The following is a 21,180-nucleotide window of genomic DNA, read 5'->3' as shown; positions in this document are numbered from 1 at the left end:
TCTTTACTAAAAATACAAAATAAAATTAGCCAGGCGTGGTGGTGGGTGCCGTGGTCCCAGCTACTCAGGAGGCTGAGGCAGGAGAGTGGCGTGAACCCGGGAGGCGGAGCTTGCAGTGAGCCGAGATGGCGCCACTGCACTCCGGCCTGGGTGACAGAGCGAGACTCCATCAAAAAAAAAAAAAAGGTAAACTGCTTAGTCTCATCTAGATTTCTTCTAAATCATATTGAGAGGCTATACTGGAGAAGAACATATGATTCAGATTTGATTGTCCCAAAGATGGACAGGGATCAGATTTACCCTCCCACCTGAAACAACCAAAGAAACCAGAAAAATGCATGAAACAACAGGTTTTGAACAATGGACAGCAGGCAACCAAGGATAGAGAGATGGGAAACAAATGAGATGAAGAGTTAAACGATTCCCCAGTTTACTGCCTTTTTTTTTTTTTTTGAGACAGGGTCTTGCTATGTTGCCCAGGCTGGAGTGCAGGTGGCATGATCATGGCTCACTGCAGCCTCGACCTCCTAGGCTCAAGGGATCCTCCTGCCTCAGCTTCCCGAGTAGCTGGGATTACAGGTGTGCACCACCACATGCAGCTAATTTTTTTTTTATTATTTAATTTTTAGTAGAGACAGCATCTCCCTATGTTGCTCAGGCTGGTCTCAAACTCCTGAGCTCAAGTGATCCTCCTGCCTTTGTCTCCCAAAGTGCTAGGATTTAGAGGCATGAGCCACCACTCCTGGAAGACCAGTTTGGCCCCTTGAGAAAGTGTTCAGGCTTTGGCACAAGGTGGGAGAACTGAGGTAGAGCCCACCTGACTCCCTGAGTTGAGGATTTGGAGCTAAGACTTCTGGGAGATCAAAATAGCTAGAGTTGATAGAACAGAGTACCAGAAAGCAAAACGCTACACAAAGAATGTGATGGTTAATTTTGTGTGTCAACCTGGCTAGGCCTTGGTACCCAGATATTTGGTGAAACATTATTCTAGATGTTTCTGTGAAGGTAGTTTTTAAATGAGATTGACATTGAATCAGTAGACTTTGAGTAAAGCAGATTACCCTCCATAATGCACACGGGTCTCATCCTATCAGTTGAAGGCCTTAATAGAAAAAGACTGATCTCCCCAGAAGAGAGAATTCTGCCAGGAGGCTGCCTTCGGACTCACACTAAAGCATCAGCGCTTCCCTGGGTCTCCAGCTTGCTAGTCTACCTTGAAGGTTTCGAACTTTGCCAGCCTCCACAATCATGTGAGCCAATTCCTTAAAATCTCTGGGTGGATGGATAGATAGATAGGTAGGTAGATAGATAGATAAATATAGATACATATATCCTAATATATCTCATTGGTGCTGTTTCTCTGGAGAACCCTAATATAGACAGAGAACCCTGGAGATCTGAAGAGCATATGCTTCGGTATTCAAAAGACTACTTACTGATCAGTATATGCATGTGAGGAAACTGCCTGGGGCCAGGGAGAGAACATCTGAAAGGATTAGAGGGAATAGTGCCTCATGCTCACACAGAGCCAGTAATAGTGCCTGCTCCCACCAGTCAGATTGGAAAAAATGCATAATTCATGAGGTATTGGGTAGAGTCCTCAGGAAGGTCTTGTCTCAGTTGTGGAGAATAATTAGCCCTACAAAAAGCACTGCTCAAGACTCCATCAAACAGATCATAAAAGCTAGACCTTAAAAGATAAAAATATTTCCAAGGAAACTTAACTGCAACTCAACAAAGTTCAAGAAGATTTATATTGAATGCAAAAATATCCAGCACCCAAAAAGAAAAAAAAAATCACAATGTTTGACATCCAATCAAAACTTAATAGGGCCGGGCGCAGTGGCTCATGCCTGTAATTCCAGCACTTTGGAAGGCCGAGGTGGGTGGATCACCTGAGGTCAGGAGTTCGAGACCAGCCTGTCCAAAATGGTGAAACCCTGTCTCTACTAAAAATACAAAAAAATTAGCCAGGTGTGGTGGCGCGTGCCTGTAATCCCAGCTACTCAGGAGGCTGAGGCAGGAGAATCACTTGAACTCAGGAGGCAGCCATGTCAGTGAGCCGAGATGGAGCCACTGTACTCCAGCCTGGGCGACAGAGTGAGACTCCGTCTCAAAAAAACAAAAAAAAAAGTAAGAAAAGAAAAGAAAAACTTAATGGGACCAGGCACAGTGGCTCATGCCTCTAATCCAGCACTTTAGAAGGCTGAGGAAGGAGGATTGTTTAAGGCCAGAAGTTCCAGGGCAGCCTGGGCAACATAGCAAGATCCTGTCTCTACAAAAAATTCAAAAATTAGCTAGGTGTGGTGGCGCATGACTGTAGTCCTAGGTGTTCAAAAGGCCATTTGGGAGGATTGCTGGAACTCAGTAGTTCAAGGAGGCAATGACCTATGATGGCACCACTGCACTCCAGCCTGAGTGACAGAGCTGACCCTGTCTCTAAAAACAAACAAACAAACAAAAAACTTACTAATCAGGCGGGGCATGATGGCTCACGCCTGTAATCCCAGCACGTTGGGAGGCCAAGGCAGGTGGATCACGAGGTCAGGAGTTCAAGACTAGCTTGGCCAACATAGTAAAACCCCGTTTCTACTAAACATACAAAAATTAGCTGAGTGTGGTGGCGGGCGCCTGTAATCCCAGCTACTCAAGAGGCTGAGGCAGGAGAATTGCTTCAACCTGGGAGACAAAGGATGCAGTGAGCTGAGATCGCGCCACTGCACTCCAGCCTGGGCGATAGAGCAAGACTCCATCTTGGGGGAAGAAAAAAAAAAATTACTAATCATGCAACAAGGCAGGAAAATATGAAGACAACAATCAATCAATGAAAACCAACCCAGATTTGATGCATAAATTAATTAGCAGAGAAGGACATTAAGAGTTATTAAAGCTATGTTCCACAAGTTCAAAAGAGTTCAACGAGAGACATAGAAGATATAAAAATGGCCCAGTGGTGCAACATTTTTCAAAGAATGAATTTTAAAAACTGTCAACCTAGGGAGCAAGATGGTTGAATAGAAGCCTCCTGATCATCCTCCTCACAGGAATGCCAAATCGAACACCTATCCACATAAAAAAGCACCTTCATAAGAACCAAAATTCAGGTGAGCAATCACAGTACCTGGTTTTAACTTCCTATCACCGAAAGAGGCACTAAAGTGGGTAGGAAAGACAGCCTTGAATCACCTACACCACCCCACCCCCATCCCCTGGTAGTGGGTATGTGGCATAGAGAGAGAATCTGTGTGCTTGTGGGCAGGAGAGCACAGCAGTTGTGAGACTTTGTACTGGAACTCAGTGCTTCCCTGTCACAACAGAAAGCAAAAACCGGAGAGAACTAAGCCGGCACCCCTGGGGGGAGCACTTGGACCAGCCCTAGCCAGAGGCAAATTGTCCATCCCAGCAGTCAGAACCTGAGTTTTGGCAAGCCTCACCACCGTGGGCTAAAGTGCTCTGCGGTCCTAAATAAACTTGAAAGTCAGTCTAGGCTACAAGGACTACCATTCCTGGGCAAGTCCTAGTGCTGTGCTGGGCTTGGAGTCAGTGGATTTGGACACACAACCCAGTGAAACATCGGCTGGGGTGGCCAAGGGAGTGCTTGAGCCACCCCTCTCCCAACCCCAAGCAGTGCAGCTCAAACCACTGGAAGAGATTCCTTTCCTCTACTTGAGGAGAGGAGCGGGGAGAGTAAAGGGGACTTTGTCTTGCAACTTGGATGCCAGCTCAGCCACAGTAGGATATGGCACCAGGCAGAGTCCTGAAGCCCCTGTTCCAGGCCCTAGCTCCCAGATGACATTTTTCAAACTTTTTTTTAGAAGGAGTCTCACTCTGTCACCCAGGCTGGAGTGCAGTGGTGCGATCTTGGCTCACTGCAAATTCCACCTCCTGGGTTCAAGCAATTCTCCCTGCCTCAGCTTCCCGAATAGCTGCGATTACGGTCACGTGCCACCACACCCAGCTAACTTTTGTATTTTTAGTAGAGACGGGGTTTCACCATGTTGGCCAGACTGGTCTCAAACTCCTGGCCTCAAGTGATCTGCCCACCTTGGCCTCCTAAAGTGCTAGGATTACAGACATGAGCCACTGTGCCTGGCCCCAAATGACATTTCTAGACACACCTTGGGCCATAAGAGAACCTGCTGTTGGCTGGGCGTGGTGGCTCACACCTGTAATCCCAGCACTTTGGGAGGCCGAGGCTGGCGGATCACGAGGTCAGGAGATCGAGACCATCCTGGCTAACACTGTGAAACCCCGTCTCTACTAAAAATACAAAACATTAGCCAGGCGTGGTGGCGGGCGCCTGTAGTCCCAGCTACTGGGGAGGCTGAGGCAGGAGAATGGCATGAGCCCAGGAGGCGGAGCTTGCAGTGAGCTGAGATCGCACCACTGTACTCCGGCCTGGGCGACAGAGTGAGACTCCATCTCAAAAAAAAAAAAAAAAAAAAAGGAAAAGAAAAAGAGAACCTGCTGCCTTGAAGGGAAGGCTCTAGTCCTGGTATAATACAACATCTGCTGACTAAAGAACCCTCGGGCCCTGAATAACAAACAGTGGTACTCAGGTAGTACACCACGGGCCTTGGGTGAGACCCTGAAACATGCTGGCTTTAGGTGTGACCCAGCATATTCCCTGCTGTGGTAGCCACAGGAAGAGACACCCCTCTGCTTGGAAAAGGAGAGGAAAGAGTAAAGGGGACTTTGTCTTGCAGCTTATGTTCCAGCTTCACCACATGGGAGTAGAGCACCAAATAGGCTCTTGGGGTCCCTAATTCCAGGCCTTGGCTCTTAGACAACATTTCTGGACCTTGCCTGGGCCAGAGGAAAGCCCACTAGCCTGAAGAGTGAGTCCCAGGCCTGACAGCATTCACGACAAGCTGAATAAAGAGCCCTTGGGCCCTGAGTGAATAGCAGTGGTAGCCAGGCAATATTTGCCAAAGACCTGGGTCAGTGCTGGCCACAGAGACTCCTTTGCTTATGGAAAGGGGAAGGAAGAGTGGGAATGACTTTGTCTTGTGGCTTGGGTGCCAGCTCGGCCACCATAGAATAGAGTACCAGGTAGATTCACAAGGTTTCCATGCCTAGGCCCTGGCTCCTGGATGGCGTCTCTAGGCCTGCTCAAGACTGGGGAAACTTGCTGCTCTGAAGGGAAGGACACAAGCCAGGCTGGCATTGCCACCTGCTCATTGTAGAGTTCTAGGGCCTTGAGTGGACATTAGTGGTAGCCAGGCAGTGGTTACCATGGGCCTTGGGCAAGACCCAGTGCTGAGCTGGCTTCAGGTTTGACCTGGTGCAGTCCCACTGGTGGTGGCCACCGGGGTGTTTGTGTCACCTCTTCCCTAGCTCTAGGTGGCTCAGAACAGAGAGAGAAACTGTGTGTTTGGGAGAAAGTAAAGGAAGAGAACAAGAATGTTTCCCTGGTAATCCAAAGGAATCTTTTGGATCTTATCCAAGACCACAAAGGTGGTACCTCTATGAGTCTACAAGAGCCACAGTGTTACTGGGCTTGGGGTTCCCCCAATGCAAATATGGCTTCGATGACAAAAAACATAGATCACAACACCCAAGTCCCTTCAAATACCTGGAAAGGCTTCCCAAGAAGGATGGGTACAAACAAGCCCAGGATGCAAAGACTGCAGTAAATACCTAACTTATCAATGCCCAGACAAGCATCATGACCATCCAGGAAAACATGACCTTACCAAATGAACTACATAAGACACCAGGGACCAATCCTGGAAAAACAGAGATATGTGACCTTTCAGACAGAGAATTCAACATAGCTGTCTTGAGGAAACTCACAGAAACTCAAGATAACATAAAGAAGAAATTCAGAATCCTATCAGATAAATTTAACAAAGACACTGAAATAATGAAAAAAGAATAAAGCAGAAATTCTGAAGCTGAAAAATGCAATTGACAGACTGAAGAATGCATCAGAGTCATTTAGGAGCAGAATTGATCAAGCAGAGGAAAGAATTAGTGAGCTTGAAGACAGGCTATTTGAAAACATATAGTCAGAGAAGACAAAAGAAAAAAGAGGCCAGGCACGGTGGCTCACGCCTGTAATCTCAGCACTTTGGGAGACCGAGGTGGACAGATCAGAAGGTCAGGAGTTCGAGACCAGCCTGGCCAAGATGGTGAAACCCCATCTCTACTAAAAATACAAAACTTAGTCAGGCCTGTAATCTCAGCTACTCGGGAGGGTGAGGCAGGAGAATCGCTGGAGCAGGAGGCGGAGGTTGCAGTGAGCCGAGATCGCGCCATTGCCCTCCAGCCTGGGTGACAGAATAAGACTCTGTCTCAGGAAAGAGAGAAAGAAAGAAAGAAAGAAAGAGAGAAAGAGAGAAAGAGAAAAAGAGAGAAAGAAAGAAAGATTGAAGAATGCCTACAGAATCTAGAAAAGAGCCTCAAAGGGCAAATCTAAAAGTTATTGGCCTTAAAAAGGAGAGAGAAAGAGAGATAGGGAAAAAAAGTTATCTGTTAAGGGCTAATAACAGAGAACATCCCAAACATAGAGAAAGATTTCAATATTCAAGTACAAGGTTACAGAACACCAAGCAGATTTAACCAAAATAAGACTACCTTAGGATATTTAATAATCAAACTCCTGGCCAGGCGTGTCGGCTCATGCCTGTAATCCTAGCATTCTGGGAGGCTGAGGTGGGTAAATCATGTGAGCCCAGGAGTCTGAGACCAGCCTGGGCAATATGGCAAAATCCCATTTCTACCAAAACAAAAATACAAAATTTAGCCAGATGTGGGATCATGTGCCTGTAGTCCCAGCTACTTGGAAGGCTGAGATGGGAGGATCACTTGAGCTCAGGAAGCCAAGGCTGTAGTGAGCCATGATTGCACCACTGCACTCCAATCTGGGCAAAAGAGCAAGATCCTGTCTCAAAAATAATAATAAAATCCCAAAGGTCAAGGATAAAGAAAAGATCCTAAAATCAGCAAGAGAAAAGAAACAACACAATGGAGCTCTAATACATCTGGCAGCAGACTTCTCAGTGGAAACCTTACAAGCCAGGAGACAGTGGCATGACATATTTAAAGTCCTGAAGGAGGCTGGACATGGTGGCTCACGCCTGTAATCCCAGCACTTTGGGAGGCTGGCGGATCACCTGAGGTCGGGAGTTCAAGACCAGCCTGACCAACATGGAGAAACCTCATCTCTACTGAAAATACAAAATTAGCCAGGCATGGTGGCGCATGCCTGTAATCCCAGCTACTCGGGAGGCTGAGGTAGGAGAATCACTTGAACTCGGGAGGCAGAGTTTTCGGTGAGCCAAGATCATGCCATTGCACTCCAGCCTAGGCAACAAGAGTGAAACTCCATCTAAAAAAAAAAAAAAAAAAAAGATGAAAAGATGAGCCAATTGAAAATGATAACTATGACAGCATTTCAAGACATAGTACAATAAGATATAAATAGGAACAACAAAAAGTTAAAAAATGGGGGATGAGGTTAAAGTGTAAGAGTTTTTATTGGTTTTCTCTTTGCTTATTTGTTTGTATGTTTATACCATCAGTGTTACTTTGTCATGAGCTTAAAATAATGGGTTATAAGATATTTGCAAGGCTCATGGTAACCTCAAATCAAAAAACATACAACAGATATGCAAAAAATAAAAAAGCAAGAAATTAAAACATACCACCTGAGAAAACCACCCTCACTGAAAGGAAGACAGGAAAAAGGAAAGGAGGAAGAGAAGACCACAAAACAACCAGAAAACGAACAACAAAATGGCAGGAGTTGATAAAGCTCAACATCCCTTCATGATAACAGTCCTCAAAAAACTGAGTATAGAACAAACATATCTCAACACAATGAAACCATATATGATAGACCCACAGCTAGTGTCATTCTGAATGGGGAAAAATTGAAAGCCTTTCCTCTAAGACCTGGAACAAGACAAGGATGCCCACTTTCGCCACTGTTACTCAACATAGCACTGGAAGTCCCAGCTAGAGTAATCAGACAAGAGAAAGAAATATGGCGGGGCAGGATGACTCACACCTGTAATCCCAACACTTTGGGAGGCCAAGGTGGGTGGATCAACTGAGGTCAGGAGTTCAAGACCAGCCTGGCCAACATGGTGAAACCCCATCTCTACAGAAAATACAAAAAAATTAGCTGGATGTGGTGGCGTGTGCCTGTAATCCCAGCCACTCCAGAGGCTGAGGCAGGAGATAATCGCTTGAACCCAGGAGGCAGAGGTTGCAATGAGCCAAGATCGAGCCACTGCACTCCAGCCTGGGTGACAGAAAGAGACTCCGTCTCACAGGAAAAAAAGAGAGAGAGAGAGAGAGAGAGAGAGAGAGAGAGAAAGGAATAAAGGGCATCCAAATTGGAAAGGAAGAAATCAAATTATACTTTTTTGCAGATGATCTGAGCTTATATTTGGAAAAACCTAAAGACTCCACCAAAAAACTATTAGAACTGATGAACAAATTCAGGAAAGTTGCAGGATACAAAATCACCATACAAAAATCAGTGGCATTGAGACCCCCATATCTACAAAAGCAAAAAAAAAAAAAAAATTAGCCAGTTGTGATAGCACATGCCTGTAGTCATAGCTATTTGGAGACTGAGGAAGGAGGATTGCTTTAGTTCAGGAGGGTGAAGCTACAGTGAGCCGCACTATAAGAAATGTTACAGAGGCTGGGCGTGGTGGCTCACACCTGTAATCCCAGCACTTTGGGAGGCTGAAGTGGGCGCATCATAAGGTCAGGAGTTCGAGACCAGCCTGGCCAATATGGTGAAACCCTATCTCTACTAAAAATACAAAAATTAGCCAGGTGTGGTGGCATGCGCCTGTAGTCCCAGCTACTTGGGAGACTGAGGCAAAATAATCGCTTGAACCCAGGAGGTGGAGGTTGCCTTGAGCCAAGATCACGCCACTACACTCCAGCCTGGGTGATAGAGTGAAACTCCGTCTCAAAAATAAAAAAAAAGAAAAAAATATGTTACAGAAATGCATCAAGCAAAAGGAAATTACTCCAGTTGTAAATAAATAAATGGTAATTATATGGATAAATATATGTTTTTTCTATTATTTAAATATATTTAAAATATAATTGGCTCCTTAAGGTTTACAACATATGTAAAAGTAGAATGCATTAATGAATAGCATAAAGGCTAAAAGGAGAGAGATAAAAGTATAATACTGTAAGGTTTTTTAATACTATACATGAAGTGATATACCCCTTGAAAGTGGACTCTGATAACAATGTATACTATAAACCCTAAGGCAACCACCAAAGCAACAAAACAAAGACTTATAGCTTATTAGACAACAAAAGACATGAAATAGAATCATGAATGTATTTAATTGATCCAAAAGAACACAGAAAAAATTTAAATTTGGAACAAAGAACAGATGGGACAAATAGAAAACAAATAGGAAGGTGATAGAATCAAACCTAACTACCACATCAATATGACATTAAATATAAGTGGTTTAAACCCTCCAATACAAAGGCAGACATTTCCAGATTGGAAAAAAAAGCAAGACCAATCTCCGTGCCCCCTACAAGGAATGCACTTCAAATACAAAGACGCTAATTTAAAAAAGTAAAAGGATAGAAAAAAATATATCGTGCTCGTATTTTTAAAAAACTTGGAGTGACTATTAATATTGAAAAAGGTCAATTTCAGGGATAAAGAAGGTCAAGAAGATATAAAAATCCTTAACATTTATAGCCTGAAAACAGAGCTCAAAATGCATGAAGCAAAAACTGATAGAACTGCAAGAAGATGTAGACAAACCCACAATCATAGTTGGAGATTTCAATAAGCCTTCATGTTTTTTGTTTGTTTGTTTGTTTTTGTTTGTTTTGTTTTTTGTTTTTGAGATAGAGTCTTGCTCTGTTGCCCAGACTGGAGTGCAATGGTGTGATCTCGGCTCACTGCAACCTCTGCCTCCCAGGTTCAAGCGATTCTCCTGCCTTAGTCCAAGTAGCTGAGATTACAGGTGTCCACCACCACGCCCAGCTAATTTTTGTATTTTTAGTAGAGATAGTAGAGACGGGGTTTCACCATGTTGGTCAGGCTGGTCTCGAACTCCTGACCTCAGGTGATCCACTCACCTCAGCCTCTCAAAGTGCTGGGATCACAGGTGTGAGCCACCTTGCCTGGCCTCAATAAACCTCCTTTTTTTCTTTTTCTTTTTTCTCTTTTTTTTTTTTTTTTTTTTTTTTTTTGAGATGGAGTCTCACTCTGTCACCTAGGCTGGAGTGCAGTGGCATGATATTGGCTCACTGAAACCTCTGCCTCCTGCGTTCAAGCAATTCTCATGTCTCAGCCTCCCGAGTAGCTGAGATTACAGATGTGTGCCACCATGCCCAGTTAAATTTTTTTTTGTATTTTTAGTAGAGATGGGGTTTCACCATTTTGGCCAGGCTGATCTCGGACTCCTGACCTCAGGGGATCTGCCCTCCTCGGCCTCCCAAATTGCTGGGATTACAGACATAAGCCACCGCGCCTGGCCAATAAGCCTTCTTAATAATTAACAGAATAAGTAGTCAGTCAATATCAGCAGGGACATAGTAGACATGAGCAACACTACTAACGAATTAAACGTTACTAACATTTGTAGAATACTCCTTCAACAGCAGAATACACATTATTTTCAAGTGCACATAGAACGCTTACAAACGTATATTCTGGGCCATTGACAGGCTTCAATACATTAAAAAGGGCTCAAGTCTAATGAGAAATGTTCTCTGACCACATTGGAACTAAATTTGAAATAAATAACGGGCCGGGCGCGGTGGCTCAAGCCTGTAATCCCAGCACTTTGGGAGGCCGAGACGGGCGGATCACGAGGTCAGGAGATCGAGACCATCCTGGCTAACACGGTGAAACCCCGTCTCTACTAAAAATACAAAAAAACTAGCCAGGCGAGGTGGCGGGCGTCTGTAGTCCCAGCTACTTGGGAGGCTGAGGCAGGAGAATGGCGTGAACCCGGGAGGTGGAGCTTGCAGTGAGCCGAGATCCGGCCACTGCACTCCAGCCTGGGTGACAGAGCAAGACTCCGTCTCAAAAAAAAAAAAAAAGAAAAGAAATAAATAACGGAAAGATTCTTGTGAAATCCTCAAATAAAGGGCTTCTACAAAAATCCTACATCTAACAGCATACTTAATGGTGAAAAACAATGCTTTCCTCGTAAGATCTGGAATAAGACAAGAATATCTACTCTTATCGCTTCTCTTCAATATTGTACGCAAAATTCTAACTGGCTTCACCAGTGAATTCTAGCAAACATTTAAACAGGAAAAAAACACTAATCCTAGGCCAGGCACAGTGACTTACACCTGTAATCCCATCATTTTAGGAGGCCAAGGCAGGAAGACTGCTTGAGCCCCAGAGTTTGAGACCAGCCTGGACAAAACAGCCAGACCCCATCTCTACAACAAATTTAAAAATTAGCCAAGTGTGGTGGTGCACACCTGTGGTCCCAGTTATTCAGGAGGTTGAGGTGAAAGGATTGCTTGAGCCCAGGAAGTTAAGGCTGCAGTGAGCCATGTTCACACCGCTGCACTCCAGCCTGGGCAACAGAGTGAGAACCTGTCTCAAAAACAACAAAACACCAATCCTATATAAACTTTTCTGGAAAAGATATCACAGACCTGAGGTTGCACAAATAGTATAAGGAGGAATTTATTGCATCAGAAATAATTTTACATGAAGGAATGTATCCTCTATTTCTGGACAAACTAATCTTTTCCCAAAGTCTCAACAACCATCCACTTTTATTTTTCTTGAAATGGAGTCTCGCTCTGTCACCCAGGCTGGAGTGCAATGGCATGATCTTGGCTCATTGCAACCTCCACCTCCTGTGTTCAAGCAATTCTCATGTTTCAGCCTCCTGAGTAGCTGGGATTGCAGGCACCTGCTGCTATACATGGCTAATTCTTGTATTTTAGTGGAGACAGGGTTTCACCACGTTGGCCAGCTAGTCTTGAACTCCTGGACTCAGGTGATGCACCTGCCTCAGCCTCTCAAAGTGCTGGGATTACAGGCATGAGCCACTGTGCCCGGCCACAACCATCCACTTCTGAACATGCATCCCAGGCCCCTCTGCAGAGCCCAGACATACATATCCAATTGCCTACTGGATATTACATATATGTGTGTGCGTGTGTGTGTGTGTGTGTGTGTGTGTGTGTGTGTGTGTATCCAGAATGTATTTTTTCTGACCATTGGCACTCCATGAGGGCAAGGACTTTGCCTGTCTTGTTCCCACCTATATACTCAGTGCTGAAGATACACAGTAGATGACTAAGAGTTTAGTTCCTATTTAAGAAATACCTTCCCACAAAGAAAATAGTGAGCCCAGAGGGCTTTGCAGTTGAGTTCTACAAAACACTCAAGGAACAGATTACTTTAGTACTGCATAAACTCTTACAGGGAAGAGGAAAAAAGAGGCTTAAATCTCCAATTTATTTTAGGAGGATAGTGTATTAGCTCCATAGAAGTGCCATTACAGACTACCACCAACTGAGTGACTTAAAACAACAAAAATTTATTCTCTCACAATTCTGGAAGCTGGAAGTCTGAAGTCAAGGTGTCTGCGGGGCCGTGCTCCCTCTGAAACCTGTCGGTGAATCCTTCCTCTCCTCTTTTAGGTTCTGGTGGTTTGCCAGCAACTTTCGGCATTCCTTGGCTTGCAGCTGCAAAACTCCAATCTCTGCCTCCGTGGCCACATGGCATTCTCCCAGTATGCTTCTGTCTTCACATGGCCGTCTTCTTATAAGGACATCATCCTAACTAATTACATCTGCAACAACCTTATTTCCAAACTTTACATAAGATCATATTCTGAGCTACTAGGAGTTAGGACTTCAACATCTTTTTGGCGGGGAACACAATTCAACCCATAAAAGATAGCATAACACACAACGATCACTTGAGGCCAGGAGTTTGAGACCAGCCTGGGCAATATGGTGAGACTCTGTCTGTAAATAAATAAAAATTTAGCCAGATGTGGTGGCATGCACCTGTAGTTCCAGCTACTTGAGAGGCTGAGGTAGGAGGATCACTTAAGCCCAGGAATTCAAGGCTGCAGTGAGCCGTGATTGCATCACTGCACTTTAGCCTGGACAACAGAACGAGACCCTGTCTCTAAAAAATAAAAGTAATGATAAAATTTTTTCAATAAAGAAAATTTTCAGGTTTATCTCCTTCATGAACATAGATGCAAAAATCCTAAAAAACTAGTAATACATAAAAAGGTTAATATATTATAAACAATAAACAAGTTGGGTTTATCCCTAGAATACAATATTAGTTTAATACTGGAAAATTAAATAATGTAATTTACCTTTTCTCTTTCTTTCTTTCTTTCTTTCTTTCTTTTTTTTCTTTGAGACAGTCTCAGTCTGTCACCCCAGGCTGGAGTCCAGTGGCATGATCTCAGCTCACTGCAACCTCCGCCTCCCAGGTTCAAGCAATTCGCCTGCCTCCCAAGTAGCTGGGACCATGGGCATGCACAACCACACCTGGCTAATTTTTTGTATTTTTAGTAGAGAGGGGGTTTCACCATGTTGCCCAGGCTGGTCTCGAACTCCTGGTCTCAAGTAATCCACCTGCCTCGGCCTCCCAAAATGCTGGGATTACAGGCATGAGCCACCTTGCCCAGCCAATTTACCATATTTACAGATTAAAAGAGAAGACTCTTGTGGTTGCCAAGAAAGACACAGAAAAAGCATCTGACAAATCTTAACATCCATTTATAATTTTTTTAATTAAAAAATTAGCCAGGTGTGGTGGTACACACCTGTAGTCCTAGCTACTTAGGAGGCCAAGGTGGGAGGATTGCTTTAGCCCAGGAGGTCGAAGCTGTAGTGAGCTATGATTGCACCACTGCACTCCAGCCAAAGTGACAGAATGAGACCCTGTCTCAAAAAACAAAACAAAACAAAACAAAACAAAACAAAACAAAATGCTGAACATGATGGCTCACACCTCTATTCCCAGCATCCCAGCCCTTTGGGTGGCTGAAGTAGGCAGATTGCTTGAGTCCAGAAGTTCAAGACCAGCCATGGGCAACACAGCAAAACCTCGTTTCTAGAGAAAAAAAAAAATAGCTGGGCATGGTGGCATGAGCTTATCCTACCTACTTGGGAGGCTGAGATGGGAGGATCGCTTGAGCCCTGGGAGGCCAAGGCTGCAGTGAGTGGTGAGCAATGATGGCGCCACTGCACTCCAACATGGGCAACAGAGCAAGACCCTGTCAAAAAAAAACAAACAAAAAACTCCTATCAAACTAGGAAAAGACAGGAAGGTTTTTTTTTAACATGATAGTCTCTATAAAAAATTGTTCTCAATGGGAAAAGCTGAAAGACTTTCCTTTAAATCAGGAAAAAGACAAGGGTTCTAGTATCAATACTGCCATTCAACATTGTACTGAAATTAGCTGGGTGTGGTGGAGGGTATCTGTAATCCCAGCTTCTCGGGAGGCTGAGGTGGGATAATCGTTTGAACCCGGGAGGCAGAGGTTGCAGTGAGCCGAGATCGCACCACTGCACTACAGCCTGGGCGACAGAGCGAGACTCCGCCTCAAAACACAAACAACAACAACAAAAAACACATTGTACTGAAGATTCTAGCCAGTTCAGTAAAACTAGAAAAAGAAACGAAACTATAAAAACGAGTAGTCTGTGGAGGTCAGTGATTGTGGAGGGCAGGGGGCATCTGTGAGGCTCAGGTCAAGAGCTCAGGCTGCAGTATGACAATGTCAGGGTTACTTAAAATAAAGCTCCTGAATAGTTCAGTGCACATCCTGGGCAACCTACACTGCCTACCCTCTGCTGACAAGATTACAAACTTCCCTGCTGATAAGATTACCTACCTAGGCCAAAAACCAGGAGATCTGTCCTAGGACTGTCTCTGTGCTAGCCTTTCTCTGAGTCAAAACTGTGAACCTGATAGGACACGTGGAGGTCGGATTTGTCCAAGGGAGTGGAGGTACCTCACAAGACACATGGAGATAGATAGGATTTACCACAGAGAGGTGGGGGAGCAGCTGCCCTGCAGCAAAGCCAGTCCCCATTCACATTCTCCCCACCTCCCGCCCTGCAAGTCCCGAATCCATAGGGGTGTATCCCAGTGTGTTACTGCCTCTGTTCTCACAAATCTTCTATGACTTTGCACTATGGACATGCTGAGGATTTTCCACAATACTAGGACATCATATATATTATATACTCTATATATTACAGTATTATATAGCATATGCATTCTATATTATCTCCATTTTCTAGATAAGGAAACTTCTGAGGCTCAGAAGGAATCAGAAACTCGACCAAGGTCATACTATGTTAGTAAGTAGTAGAGCTATGTACCAAATAAATGTAGGTCTGAATCTAAAGGGAGACTATTACCTAAAAAATTCAACTCCATGCTTTCCTGAAGACCCATTCCCACCTGCCTGGGGCAGCTGTTTCCCACAGGGTCCTCCAAAGTCTCCAAACAGTAATCATACATAGGCCCAATCACTGACCCTCCAAGAATCCAATTAAGGAACCAATGAAACCACAATCAAGGCCAGGCACTGTGGCTCATGCCTGTAATCCCAGTGCTTTGGGAGGCCAAGGTAGGAGGACCTCTTGAGACGAGGAGTTTGAGGTTGCAGTGAGATATGATTGCACCACTGCACTCCAGCCTGGGTGACGGAGCAAGAAAGAAAGAAGAAAGAAAAAGAGGCTGGGTGCAGTGGCTCATGCCTGTAATCCCAGCACTTTGGGAGGCCAAGGTTGGCAGATCACTTGAGGTCAGGAGTTTGAGACCAGCCAGGCCAAGTGGTGAAACCTCATCTCTACTAAAAATACAAAACTTAGCTGGGCGTGCTCGCTTGAACCCAGGAGGTGGAGCTTGCAGTGAGCCGAGATTGTGCCACTGCACTCCAGCCTGGACAACAGAGTGAAACTCTGTCTCAAAAAAAAAAAGAAAAAAAGAGAGAGAGAGAAGGAGAAAGAATGAAAGAAAAAGAGAAAGAATTAGAGAGAGAAAGAAAAGGAAGAAAGAGGAAGGAAAGAAGGAAGGAAGGAAGGAGAAAGAAAGAAAGAAAGAAAGAAAGAAAGAAAGAAAGAAAGAAAGAAAGAAAGAAAGAAAGAAAGAAAGAAAGAGAAAGAAAGAAAGAAAAGAAAGAAAGAGAAAGAAAGAAAGAAAGAAAGAAAGAAGGAAACAAAGAAAGAAAGAAAAAGAAAAGAAAGAAAGAAAGAGAGAGAGAAAGAAAGGAAGGAGGGAGGGAAGGAAGGAAGGAGAGGGAGGGAGGGAGGGAGGAAAGGAAGGAAGGAAGGAAGGAAGGAAAGAAGGAAGGAAGGGGAGGGAGGGAAGGAAGGAAGGAAGGAAGGGGAGGGAGGGAGGGAAGGAAGGAAGGAAGGAAGGAAGGAAGGAAGGGGAGGGAGGGAGGGAGGGAGGGAGGGAAGGAGGGAGGGAGGAAGGAAGCACAGAGTGTCAGTCATCACTGGCTCACACAAACACTACCACTATGGCCCCTCTCCCAGTGACTGACAGCCACAGACACTCAATCAGTAGCCTCAAAGGCCTCCAATTATTAATTACCTCAGGATTCAAATCCCTGGAGCCTCATCCTGACACCATTGGCAACCAATCACTACCTTCCAAAACTGCCAGTGACCAGACCATAGAGACTGTCAGAGCATAAAGAAAAATCCCTCCACTGTTGATTGTCAGGGTCTGCGAAAGGTCTGAGACTCCACCCTCTTACAAGCTAACATGTTTTAGAGATGCTGACAGAAAACATGAGACTCCTGGGGCTGAGACAAAGGACCTTCCTGCTCCTGGGACAGCAGCAGCATGCATGTCACAGGGGCACCTGCTCCCCTTGTCCTCCAACTCCCACAGCAGTGATGCAGAGGGTCCCTGGTGGACATTGCACACACAATAGGTTTACATCACAGCCAAGAAACACTGAGCTTGGGTCATCCAGCCTGTCTTTCACCCCAGAGGGAGACATTGCCTCATCCCACAGGGTTGCTCGCTGTCATCACAACCCTGAGAAATGGCTGAGGTAATCAGTGATTGGGGCCTTGTATCTTTAGGCAGCCACAAAGTAGTAAAACTAAGGCCAGGCTACCATATGTACAACCCACACAAAGGAATTTAGACTGATGTGCTGATGTTTGGTGTATTGTCAATAATTTAGGGGGCAATACATGGGCCCCAAAGCAAACCCTATCCCAAGTGGAGAGACATTCTGTTTCCCACTGTTCTCCCCATATACAAATATACCATCCAAAGGGGAACAGTTCATTTCACTTCAACATTTGTTGTTCAAATTGATTTGACTCACCATTACATTGGTTTGGTAGTGTTATAAGAGGTAGTCTATTCAGGCTGCTATAATGGAATACAATAGACAGGGTAGCATATAACCAACAAGTTTATTTCTCACAGGTCTGGAGGCTGGAAGTCCAAGATCAAGTTGCCAGCAGATTTCTGCATCTGGTGAGGGTCCACTTCCTGGTTCACAGATGGCCATCCTCTCACTGTGTCCTGACATGGAGAAAATGACAAGGGAGCAAGCACTCTGGGGTCCCATTTATAAGGGCACTAATTCCTCTCATGAGGGCTCTGCCCTCAAGACCTAATCACCTCCCAAAGGCCCTACCTTCTAATACCTTGGGGCTTAGGATTCCAACATATGAATTTTGAGGTAACATAAACATTCCACCTATAGCAAGTAGCATCTTAGTACTTGTAGCTCAATTGCTAAACATGGCATAATCCAAGACCACTCGAGTGCCAGGAGAAGCAGATGAATTTGGATCAGCCAGATCTAAACAAGGTTGTGCTGGTCCACGTATGTCTACAGGTATGAGGGAAGCCTGTCTTCAGGAGCTGCTGTTGATGGCATCAGGCACAGCAGAGTAATTCAGGAGCAGCCGTGCTCACATGCTTTTTTCTGTTTTTGTCACCCAAGGACAGTGATGGCAAACCTAGCAGCAGGTCAGATTGCCAGCTGCACCTGCTGCTTGACTCCAGCAGACCAGATGATTGTTTCGTTGGACTGCAAGTGCTCGATCTAGGGGACAAACAGAGCATTCATTGTCTCCCCATCTTGCACCTCTCAGGGTCTAAGATATTTCCTCCCTGTATTAGTCCATTTTCACACTGCTATAAAGAGCTACCTGAGACTGGGTAACTTATGAAGAAAAGAGGTTTAATTGACTCAGAGTTCTGCATGGCTGGGGAGGCCTCAGGAAACTCACAATCATGGCAGAAGGTGAAGCAAAAGCAAGAACCTTCTTCACAAGGCGGCAGGAGAGAGAACAAGGGAAGAAAGCCACCCAGTTTTTTGTTTTTTTTTTTGAGACAGGGTGTTGCTCTGTTACCCAGGCTAGAGTGCAGTGGCGTGATCTTGGCTCACTACAACCTCCACCTCCCATTCTCCTGCCTCAGCCTGCTGAGTAGCTAGGGCCACAGGCACACACCACCATGTCCAGCTAATTTTTGTATTTTTAGTAGAGACAGAATTTCACCATGTTGCCCAGGGTGGTCTTGAACTCCTGAACTCAGGCAATCTGCCTGCCTTGGCCTCCCAAAGTGCTAGGATTACAGACGTGAGCCACCGCACCCAGCATCACGCACTTTTTAAACCATCAGATCTCGTAAGAACTCATTCACTCACTATCACAAGAACAGCATGGGGGAAACTCCCCCCATAATCCAATCACCTCCCATCAGGTCCCTCCCCTGACACAGGGGGATTCCCATTCAACGTGAGATTTGGGTGGGGACACAGAGCCAAGCCAACCATATCACTCCCCAAATGCTCTCCTTCCACACCTCATGAAATCAATGTATCCCATCTCAGAGCCTGTAACTTCACTTTTTCCCAATCATCCCCTATTTGTACCCAGACCTTTCATCCAGAAGGGTCAAGTACAAAAGGGCCAAAGGCATTTTTATAAAATTTACAGACTTTTTTTTAAATGTCTTCTATCTTAGCCCATGTGAGCTGCTGTATGGGAACTTGGTGAGTAGTGTACTCAGTCAAGCGGTCATTGTCATTAGGATCTAGGACCGTGTCCACCCAACAAGAGAATTCAGGTGACTGACCAGAATTAAGTTTAAGTCCGAGCCAGGCATGGTGGCTCACGCTTGTAATCCCAGCACTTTGGGGGGCCAAGGTGGGCAGATCACCTGAGGTCAGAAGTTCGACACCAGCCTGGCCAACATGGTGAAACCCTGTCTCTACTGAAAATACAAAAATTAGCCAGGTGTAGTGGTAGGTGCCTGTAATCCCAGCTACTTGGGAGGCTGAGACACGAGAATTGCTTGAATCCAGGAGGCAGAGGTGGCAGTGAGCTGAGATTGCACCACTGCACTCCAGCCTGGGCAACAGAGGGAGACTCAGTATCAAAAAAAAAAAAAAAAAAAAAAAGTTTAAGTCCCCTCGGGCTCTTTTGGGCTGGGCTGCTGCCTGGAGGGTTACCAACTAGGTTAGCCTGGGACCTGGGATTACTGTTAAAGGAAAGAAAAACACATCACGTCCAGGAATGGCAATGGTAGAATCCCAAATGCCTCTATGGCCCACCCCTTTTGTCCTGACTGTTATCCGAGGTACACAATGGGAGATGATCCCATTCTTGGGACAGCCACATTTAGTGACCAAACTGCCTTACTAAGGTGAGTAGACCAGGAGAAGGAGAGAGAGGTAGGTTCTGAAATCCTTTTGAGTTCATTTTTGAGGAGGCCATTTCAATGTTTAACAATATCAGATACCTGCCCATGGTAGGGCACATAGAACATCTATGGAAGGCTTTGACTACTGGCCCATAGTTGGTTGGCCTTTGCAACAAAAGGCACACCACTGTCAGACTGCAAATGGTCTGTGTCAGAAACATACAGTAATTTACTTTGTGCCCAGTCTATGATGGTGGATGCATTGCCATGTTCAGGGGGCAGTGAACTAGAAGTGCATCAGCTGTTTGATTCCAGTCGGCCTCATCAGAGAATAGGCTCTTACTATGGGCATCTACATGAGTGACCCAGACTGACCACTTCCACCAGTAGCTCCCCACCCACTTATCTGTTAAAAAGGCATAAAACGTTTTAAAACGTTTGAAAGTCACAGCTTTAGAAGTTTAGCTTTTCCACTAACCATCTATTACTGATCTCTACAGACCCCAATATTGTCCCTAGAACCCTCCCATCACTCACCCCAGAAATCTTCTATCAGAAACACCCGTCCTCCATCGTAGCCTCTCAGGCCTAAAATCTCAAATCAAATTCCAATCCTAGGCCAACTCCCCAACCCTAAGACTGCCTTTTCTGGGGCAGCTCTTTCTTCACAGGTGCAGTGAGGTCATCGTTTCTGTACAGCGCAGGAAAGCTAAACTTCTAAATCTGTAACGTTCAAACTTAAAAAAAACAAAAACAAAAAAACAAAAAAACAGATAAGGCTGGGCGCGGTGGTTCACGCCTGTAATTCCAGTACTTTGGGAGTCCGAGGCGGGCGGATCACCTGAGGTTAGGACATCGAAACCAGCCTGGCCAACACGGTGAAACCCCGTCTCTACTAAAAATACAAAAATTAGCCGGGCGTGATGGCGTGCACCTGTAATCCCAGCTACTCAGGAGGCTGAGGCAAGAGAATGGCTGGAACCCGGGAGGCGGAGGTTACAGTGAGCCGAGATCGTGCCACTGCACTCCAGCCTGGGCGACAGAGCTAGACTCCGTCTCAAAAAAATAAAAAATATAAAATAAAAAACAGATAAGCGGGTAGGGAGCTCCTGGTGGAACTGGGTTTCCTCTTTAAGGGAAACGAGGAAAAGGACAAGATCCCGTCTTTTCTGCACTCAGTCGCCCCGCCCCCAACTGAAGCGGGCATGTTTATTGGATGTTAAGAGGGTCAGTCAAAGCAAGGACCAACTCTCTACTGCCAAAATACACGTACTACTCAAGAGCCCCTGACTCAGACGTTCTCACTGGTCGGAATGCCATCAATCAAGTTCCAATCCCCGCCCCCTTCTCGCGGAAGAACTGTAGGGTCTAACCTCTCTCTTACTGTCAGGTCTGCTGTCAATCGGCTCCGCATCCTCTAGTTCTGCACGTCCCCAGCCATCAGAGCAGGAACTTCTGATCGGTCCGCCTGCCGATCTTTCACCTATGAGCCCACCCTCTAAAAGTGTCCAAGCTGCTCCAAAGAA

General features: G+C 45.3%; 1 long non-coding RNA gene across 2 annotated transcripts in view; it reads right to left on the bottom strand.

The window, feature by feature from the left end:
- The window catches only part of LOC105463736 (uncharacterized), a 38,755-nt gene extending 17,881 nt beyond the window's left edge, over positions 1-20,874 (bottom strand). Inside the window, exons 1-3 of one of the 2 annotated variants that reach the window (XR_011618416.1) lie at positions 20,496-20,873; positions 20,192-20,391; positions 17,421-18,050 (exon numbers count right to left, since the gene is read on the bottom strand). This is a non-coding gene — a long non-coding RNA (uncharacterized lncRNA). Of the gene's footprint in view, positions 1-17,420; positions 18,051-20,191 lie in introns of both variants that reach the window. The other variant, XR_976490.3, reaches the window with a different exon arrangement.
- Between the last annotated feature and the right edge of the window lie 306 nt (positions 20,875-21,180).

This window comes from Macaca nemestrina, chromosome X (genome assembly GCF_043159975.1).
Source record: "Macaca nemestrina isolate mMacNem1 chromosome X, mMacNem.hap1, whole genome shotgun sequence".
Lineage (NCBI taxonomy): Eukaryota > Metazoa > Chordata > Mammalia > Primates > Cercopithecidae > Macaca > Macaca nemestrina.
This window is presented reverse-complemented; position numbering and strand designations above follow the sequence as displayed.